Source organism: Mixophyes fleayi, chromosome 1 (assembly GCF_038048845.1).
Source record: "Mixophyes fleayi isolate aMixFle1 chromosome 1, aMixFle1.hap1, whole genome shotgun sequence".
Lineage (NCBI taxonomy): Eukaryota > Metazoa > Chordata > Amphibia > Anura > Limnodynastidae > Mixophyes > Mixophyes fleayi.
Window position 1 is genome coordinate 366,174,784 of NC_134402.1, and position 7,927 is coordinate 366,182,710.

General features: G+C 43.5%; 1 long non-coding RNA gene across 1 annotated transcript; it reads right to left on the minus strand.

The window, feature by feature from the left end:
• Nucleotides 1–2,774: 2,774 nt before the first annotated feature.
• On the minus strand, nt 2,775–4,660 carry LOC142108941 (uncharacterized). Its single transcript, XR_012680250.1, has 3 exons — nt 4,567–4,660; nt 3,637–3,700; nt 2,775–3,060 (listed from the first exon to the last, which is right to left on the minus strand). It is a non-coding gene; the product is annotated as an uncharacterized LOC142108941 (long non-coding RNA).
• Between the last annotated feature and the right edge of the window lie 3,267 nt (nt 4,661–7,927).

Below are 7,927 nucleotides of genomic sequence, written 5' to 3' on the forward strand. Positions count from 1 at the left end.
TAGGCTGTATTAGATAGCAACTGTGCCCTGCACTGTACGGACAGGACTTTTAAACTTGGCCACAAGTTAATCAATCATATGTCCTCAAATCTTAATATTGGGAGATATTCCTGAGTAGACAAAGCTCTGGTATTTGTGTAGACGATCTTGATTTGTACACTGGGGTTGGAGGGAAAATGGTCACGGTAATGGAACTTCATACATGCCATTAACCCCTGGTCAAATTAGGGCAGACTCTACAGAACCTTTAACATGCAACATGATACTTTCTGACACGTGATCTCCGATGCTGACATAATATAGTAAGCGCTATCCAGTGCATCTCTCACAACTGTCCACTTCTCTGGTAGTAACCAACCAAGGGCCAGATCTCCTCTACCCGAGGGTGAACAAAATGTCAAATGAATTGTGACTGCTGGTGGCAGGTCTGTCGCCATCCCCACAAAAGTGAATATATATATATATATATATATATATATATATATACACACAAGTTAACCCGTGCATGATACTCATGCATTTTTTTGTCAAATAATGTCAGTATACCAAATTTCAGGTCATTCGGATGAGCCCTTTCTGAGAGAATAGTTTTTTCCACAGACACACACACTAACACACGCCGCTACACATGCAGGGGCGGATCTAGAAAATGTTTGTTCCCCGGGGGGATGTTAGGGTGGGGCGATTTAGGCCCGCCCCTTTCCCGACTTCTGAGGCTGCCGGGGGCTGCACAGTATGTGCAGGTCCGCTCGGCAGTGACAGGCAGGGACAGTGTGCTGCCCGGCTGCTCTGATTGTGTTTAACACACAGCAGCACACTGTCACTGCCAAACGGACCTGCACATACTGTGCAGCCGTCGGCAGCAAACCCCTGCTAGGGGGGGGGGGGGCGATTGCCCCGATCGCACCCCCCTGGATCCGCCACTGTACACATGTGTGTTCATGAGGTAAAATTACCTCACGAAAATGAGTTTGACCCCTCAACTCGTCAATAATGTCAGTATACCAAATTTCAGCCCTTTTTGAGGTTTTTTTTCCACACACACTAAGAATTTAGTAGGTCAGTTAACCCGTGCATGATACTCATGCATTCTAGTCAAATCAAGCTACTTAAGGTGTTAAAAACTCCCCACTGTCACCCCCGGCAACCACCAACCACTCCCAACTGTCACTTCTCCTTCAAGAAATATATACGTCAGTGTATAACTGTATAACTCTGCCCAGCAGGTGGCGCTGCAGCTTTTTTTTTTTTTCACACACGCCACTAGGCATTTATATAGTAGATACACATGAATACGGTCTCCAAAATTGTTGCTCAACACGAGCAACAGAAAAATGTATACACACATAGGGCCTGAGTCACTAAGGAAGGTAAGGCAAAAGAAAGGAGTAAACATTGCTGAAATAAAGGCAGGACTCCAAGTCCAGCATTACACTATAAGGGCCATGAAGGAGAGCAAAGCAAAAACAGAAGTAAGTTTGCTCCCAGACAAACCATTTTGCAATGCAAGGAGTGCAAATCAGTTTATTATTTGCACATAAGTTAAATACTGGCTGTTTTTCATGTAGCACAGAAATACTTGATAGCTTTATGCTTACACTGAAATTTAAAGTTGATCTAGGACATGTCCTATCCCAACTATAAATCTGTCCTCACATTTTAAATTTATCTCCCCCTGCAGTGCAAGATGGTTTTGCCAAGGTGCAAAGGTACTCCTTTTATATGCTTTATTCTCCTTAATGACTCAGGCCCATAGTGTAATACTGTTACAAATATGTAAATCTGATAAAACTAGTTTAATCAAAACTGGTAAATTTCAGTAATTTATTGGCAATAAAAGGTCAAATTTTTTCCTTGCTAGTTGGAAAATATGGAGTTCAGTCAAAATATGCCATCTTATGATCTCTTAAACTAATGTACTATTTATCTATGTACTACATATTTAACATACTTGCCTACTCTCCTGGAATTTCCGGGAGTCTCCCGAATTTCGGGGAGTCCTCTCAGGCTCCCAAAAAAGTTGGCAAACCTCCTGATACCAAAAAACGGCGATATTCACGGCATTGAATATCATGGGCGTGGTTTAATCATGCCATTAAGCCCCCCCCCACTTCATTCAATGCCGTGAATCACCACGCCCCCCTCCTACCCCTGTCACATGACCTGTCCTCCCAGAGGACAGAGTCAGAATGTTTGAAGGGTCCCTGACTCCCAGGACTATGCTAGCAGACTTGTGTGGTGGATCCCGATTTGATCTCTGCGCATAAAAATACAAATAAGAAATTATATAAGCATGAGAAAGATAGAAAATAAATAAATAATGAAATACCTTACTGTATCCCACAAATCTACTATCTGTTACAAGTAAAAAAGTATTTTGCTATTAACTATAAATAAAATAGCACAATAGTATGCAATTTTATAAATGTGTGGACACACTCTTTTATGGCCATGGGTGGAGCAGGTTACACCCTTTGGGCGGAGCAGGTTACACCCTTTGGACTGAGCAGGTTCCCTTTGAGCGATGCTAAGTTGTTCAATTCATGATCTCTCTGAAATGATTTTTTAAAAGTTGGTACATATGATTAAGACTCAACAGTTGTTAGGGCAATGTAATCAAGATTGTATGAGTATTTTTCTTGGTGATAATTTGCCTCAATAGCAAACTATGATGACAAGACTTAACAATTAAATAAAATAGGAAAATAAATTAATTTAACTAAGTGGAATTTATTAATATGGAAATAATCTGACAAGAATAGTGACAGAAAATGTAACAATTTTCAACACCAAAAGGACCGAGACAAGGTTCACTGCCAACAGGACTCTTACTGCATTGGTTATTGAAAGAACACATTATTATCAATTAAACAGGTCACGCTGACAAAGAAAAGCATTGTGAGAAAGGGCCAAAATAGGTTCTAGTCCAAGTATAATGCTGATAAAACGTCCAGGTCTTATTTACAAGAGTTAGATTTTCCAAAGCTGTATTTATACAAGGTGAGTGTGTGTTTCCAGTCATGCCAAGATAGCTGATGCACTGAATTGTATGGGATAGACCTGAGAAAAGAAACATGTGGGACATAGGGTTACAGGAAAGGAAATATACACACAGTGAAAGACATTTAAATAAAGGTCATTCATTAGGGGATTATTATGTGCTGCTAAAGCAGATAAACAGATTAAATCGACAACTAAACCTTGTTTTCTCTGAAAGTTCAGTTTATAACCCGCCTTAAAGTTCATTCAGACTTTAAAGTTCATTATTAGACTAAGGCCCCTATTTACTAATGTCCGCGTTTTTAACATGATCCCTTTCAATCCTTATCGCAAAGATAAGGATTGAAAGTTCGTGTGTATTTACTAAAATACTTCAGCAGGAACAGCAGTCATGATAAACTGCTGTTCCTGTGCCTTTCACTCCTTCTTCACTTCTGAAGAAGATTGCAATCCTCTGTGTCCTCCTCAGGGCCTAATTAAGAGTTCTAGCCGCCCTAGGCTAATTCGGCTGCAGGCCCCCCCCCCTCCCCCCCTCCACCCCAAATTATATAGGTGTATAAGAATACTCCTGAATATGAATGTTCAGGTGTATTCTCCAGCATTCAAATTTAGACATATTGTGCCATTGTCTCTTACCTGTTCTTGCTCTTCTCTCTTGCAGCTTTGTTATCCTCTCGCTGGCTTCTGGAAAGTTGGCGTCCTGCTTTGAAAATGCAAAAATTTATTATAATGAAAACCCTGAATGATTAGACCCTTAAGTTAAAACAAAACACTCCATTATGGCCAGCTAAAAGTACCCCATTGGACAGGCATATATAAGCAATATCTGAATATTTGTGGTCAATCAAATACAAACCTCTACCAGCCCCACCTCACTAATATTTAGTATTCTAGTGATCGCTGAGGCCACAGAGAGCATCCATGTAACCGCCACACAATCATGAGATTATGCCCTCCAAAGGTGCACTATTTTTTTTAAATACCCCCTGCAGCCATTTTCACTACCCCCTCTGCAGCCATTGCGCCCCCCTCCTCTGCCCTCCTTCACACATGTCAACCTCTCTCCCTTCCTATAGATTTATATGGCAGATCCCCCCCCCCCTTTCCCTCCCTATAGATTTGCATGGCAGTCCCCCCCTCTCCCTCCCTTTTCCCTCCCTATAGATTTGTATGGCAGATCCCCCCTCTCTGTCCCTATAGATTTGCATGGCAGCCCCCCCCCCCTCTCCCTCCCTAGAGATTTGCATACCAGTCCCCCCCTCTCCCTCCCTATAGAGTTGTTATTATTATTATTATTATTATTATTATTATTATTATCATTTATTTGTTAGGCGCCATAAGGTGTCCGCAGCGCCGTACATAGTACAAACAGTAAACCATACAGGGTTAAACAGTACAGAACAGTAAACACAAAGTACCAATGCTTCAGAAACTCAGGGACAGACAAATGGAGTAAGGACGGAGCAGAAGAACAGGTGTGGAGACACGAGGGAAGAAGTGCTCTGCTCAAACGAGCTTACATCCTAAGCTTACATCCAGTTGCATGGCAGTACCCCCCTAACTTACCTGTAGTTGTGCTCGCTCCTCAGATCAGCAGTCAGGAAGTGAAGACTTCCTGCTTCCTGTCTGCTGCACAGTATTGTAGGTGCCCACACAGCAACAGGCAGCTTAGCGATTGGCTGCCTGTTGCTGACCACTGACCACCAATGCCTTTGATATTGTCGCCACCTCCACCCGCTGCGACGACCCCCCCTTCCCCCGCGATGACACCACCCTCCCCCGTCCCGAATGAAAAAGGAAAAAAAAATAAAGTGAATGAAAAACAAGGAAATAAAATAAATACCGGCAGCGCCGCACCCCCTGTCCCCCGTCCCCCGGGGCCCGGTGCAGCCTGATCACTCCAGTGCACATCCCTCCGCACATGCGATGTGAAGCAGAACAGAGCTGGCAACTATCAAATATGGTAACATACGCCAGTCTGGCACACATTAAAGTGAAGTAGTTCCAAAAATTGGACATTTTCGGAACTTAGTAATTTGCATTATGGAGCAGTCCCCATACAGTGTTATGGGAATTGCACGGGAAAAATAGGATGAATGCAAAGCAGCAGATATCTATGATATTGGTTGGGTACGGATTATCAATGACCACAATTCCGACATCCTTCATCCCTACAAAAAAAAACTGATTGCACCAAAAAACAAAGTAAATACAAGCAGGCTTGCCTGAAAGCCGAAGATACAGATGTCCGATGGCACCGCAGGCTGAAAGGCAGTGATTCTGAATGGACAGCTCTCCGGCACTTAAATGTGATATGTGCGTGACTTAGATGAATGTTAATTTAAAGCGGCAATGTCTGGACCCCGCAGGCTAAGTGTGCTCTCCAGCTTCAGATAAAGTAGAAACTTTATCTGAAGCCGGAGAGCTGCGTTCGGCATGTACAAGTGCAGTTCGGGAGAGGTATTGTGTATTTCTTTCTCGTCTACACTGTGTAGCCAGAACAATCAGCGGCCATTGATTCCGGAGATTCCAACGTTTGGTATCATTATACATTTTGAGACTTCTATGGTATATATTCTGTATGGGATATTTCTCCCTAATGAAGAACCAATGTGAGTTTTAGACTATATTTCCTTAAGAAGGTCTGGATCCTCAATAATTTTCCAACAGTGCTTTTAAATATTATTATTGATCTTGTCATTTGAATATATTATTATACTAACATTATGTATATCATTGGATTAGTACCTTTAATGTGATATATTATTTGTATATATTTAAATATTGTCATTGTAAGATATATTGGTAATCAATAAATATTATTATATTATTATATATTGATTGGCTTTCTCTACACTATATAAACTGCTATCCTGGTATCTGTTCTGCGCTGGTAATTTTTGAACTGAACATGGGGCCAAGTTGGGAGTGATGGCAACAAAGCCTATTTATTTACTGATGTACTAGTGTTATGGAATAGGCTGTGCACCTCCTTCTCTAGCCCTAGCTAGCTCGTGGGCTTTGTCGTAATTGACCAGAGGGTCCCCACACATTTCCAGTAAATTCTCATTGAAGATGTGTTACAGGTGTGGTAACTTAGGGTGCAGTGCAAACAGATGTCTCCATAATTTGGGCGCCAGATCACCTCTATTAAAATACACTCTTTTATTTAAATCACCTTCAACCTCCAGCACAATTCTTGGTTGCCGATAAGTAACTATATGCATCTCCCTGAGCTCTGAGCCCAACTAACTAGGGCCTTGTGCCTTTTCTATCTATGGGCTCTATGCCCACCTAACTAGGGCCTTGTGCCCTTTTCTACCTATGGGCTTTATGCCCAAATGACTAGGGTCTTGTGCCCTATAAATGTGACCACGGGTCTAGTGCCCGACAGTGCCCCGGGCCTTGTGCCGACCTAACTACGCAGAGTATACTTACCTGCTCTGCGCAGGATATTCAGCTTGTCCCCGACGCCTCCTTTTCCGGGTCTTCCAGACCCTCCAGTCAGCGGCGCTTCTTCTCCTGCTCGGCATGGCTCTCTTCTGGGAGAAGGCACGCCTAGTTCCTTCAAGGCCCCCCCCCACGACGTCTCCGGCGCTCTCTTCTTGTGGCAGGGTAGCTCCTTGCCCTAACAAGGGCACCCTGCCACCTCCGCCGTCTTCTTCTTCCTTCTGAGCCGCGGACGTCCCACGACGTCCTCTCTCTCTGGCTCCGGCCAACGGACTAAGCTGAAGATGGCGGCGTCAGGCGCCTTAAATAACTGCCGGCACGCCGTCATCAGTCGGCACCGCTGCGAACGCTCATTGGCTCGCCGCGGTGCCAATAATTCAAATGGCCGGAGGTGAGCCAGGATTGTCCTTCTGAGGAGTACATCTTTGCCCCCTTCATGGGCACAGGAGCAGGGCACATCTCTACACATGCACAAAATATAAATAGGACAGTACCCTTTCATCTCTCTCCGCAGTGTTCACTCACTCCTCTGCAAGGCGTAACATCACTCATTTGTTTGGAAGGTCTCTCAGTCTTACACATAACACCCTCTCTATAATCTAGTGGGTAATAAATGCAAATGCTATAAATTTAGTGTTGGGACAGATTGGGGGGAAGGAGGCCTATTCATTAAAAGGGAATGTTCATTCGTCATTCATTCGTCGGCTTCTCAGGAGGTGAATAGTACTTATCACTTCAGCAAATGAAGCCCCAATATTTCAGAATCAAACAGCAACTGAGCTTGAGAAACCAGCAGCAGTAGCAGGTAGTCAAAGCTGCAAGAACATGTAAGAGAGCCATACTGTCTGCCAAATGTGCGATTCTGGTGGGACAATCCCAGTTTTGGAAAGTCAGTCCCACCTGTCTTTTGTGCTGATTGCAGGGACAGTCATTAAGTATCTCCCTCTTTACACTGCTCTGCTCGGCAAACAAACTGCCTTCTTTTACAGCCAAATATTTAAAATTTTGACTCATCAGTCCAGAGCATCTGCTGCCATTTTTGTCATCCCAGGTCCTATGTTTTCGTGCATAGTTGAGTCGCTTGGCCTTGTTTCCACATCTGAAGGATGGCTTTTTGGCCACAATTCTTCCAGGAAGACCACTTCTGGCAAGATTTCTCTGAACAGTAGATGGATGTACCTTGGTCCCACTAGTTTTTCTAGTTCTGAGCCGAAGGGCTAGAGAGCGGTACAATAATGAGAGTCTGCAGGCAACAGTGAAGCATGGTGGAGGTTCCTTGCAAGTTTGGAGCTACATTTCAGCAACTTGGGGATTTGGTCAGTATTAATGGTGTTCTCAATGCTGAGAAATAGAGGCAGGTACTTATCCATAATGCAATACTATCAGGGAGGTGTCTGATTGGCTCCAACTTTATTCTGCAGCAGGACAACAACCCCAAACATACAGCCAATTAAAAACTATCTTCAGTGGAAAGAAG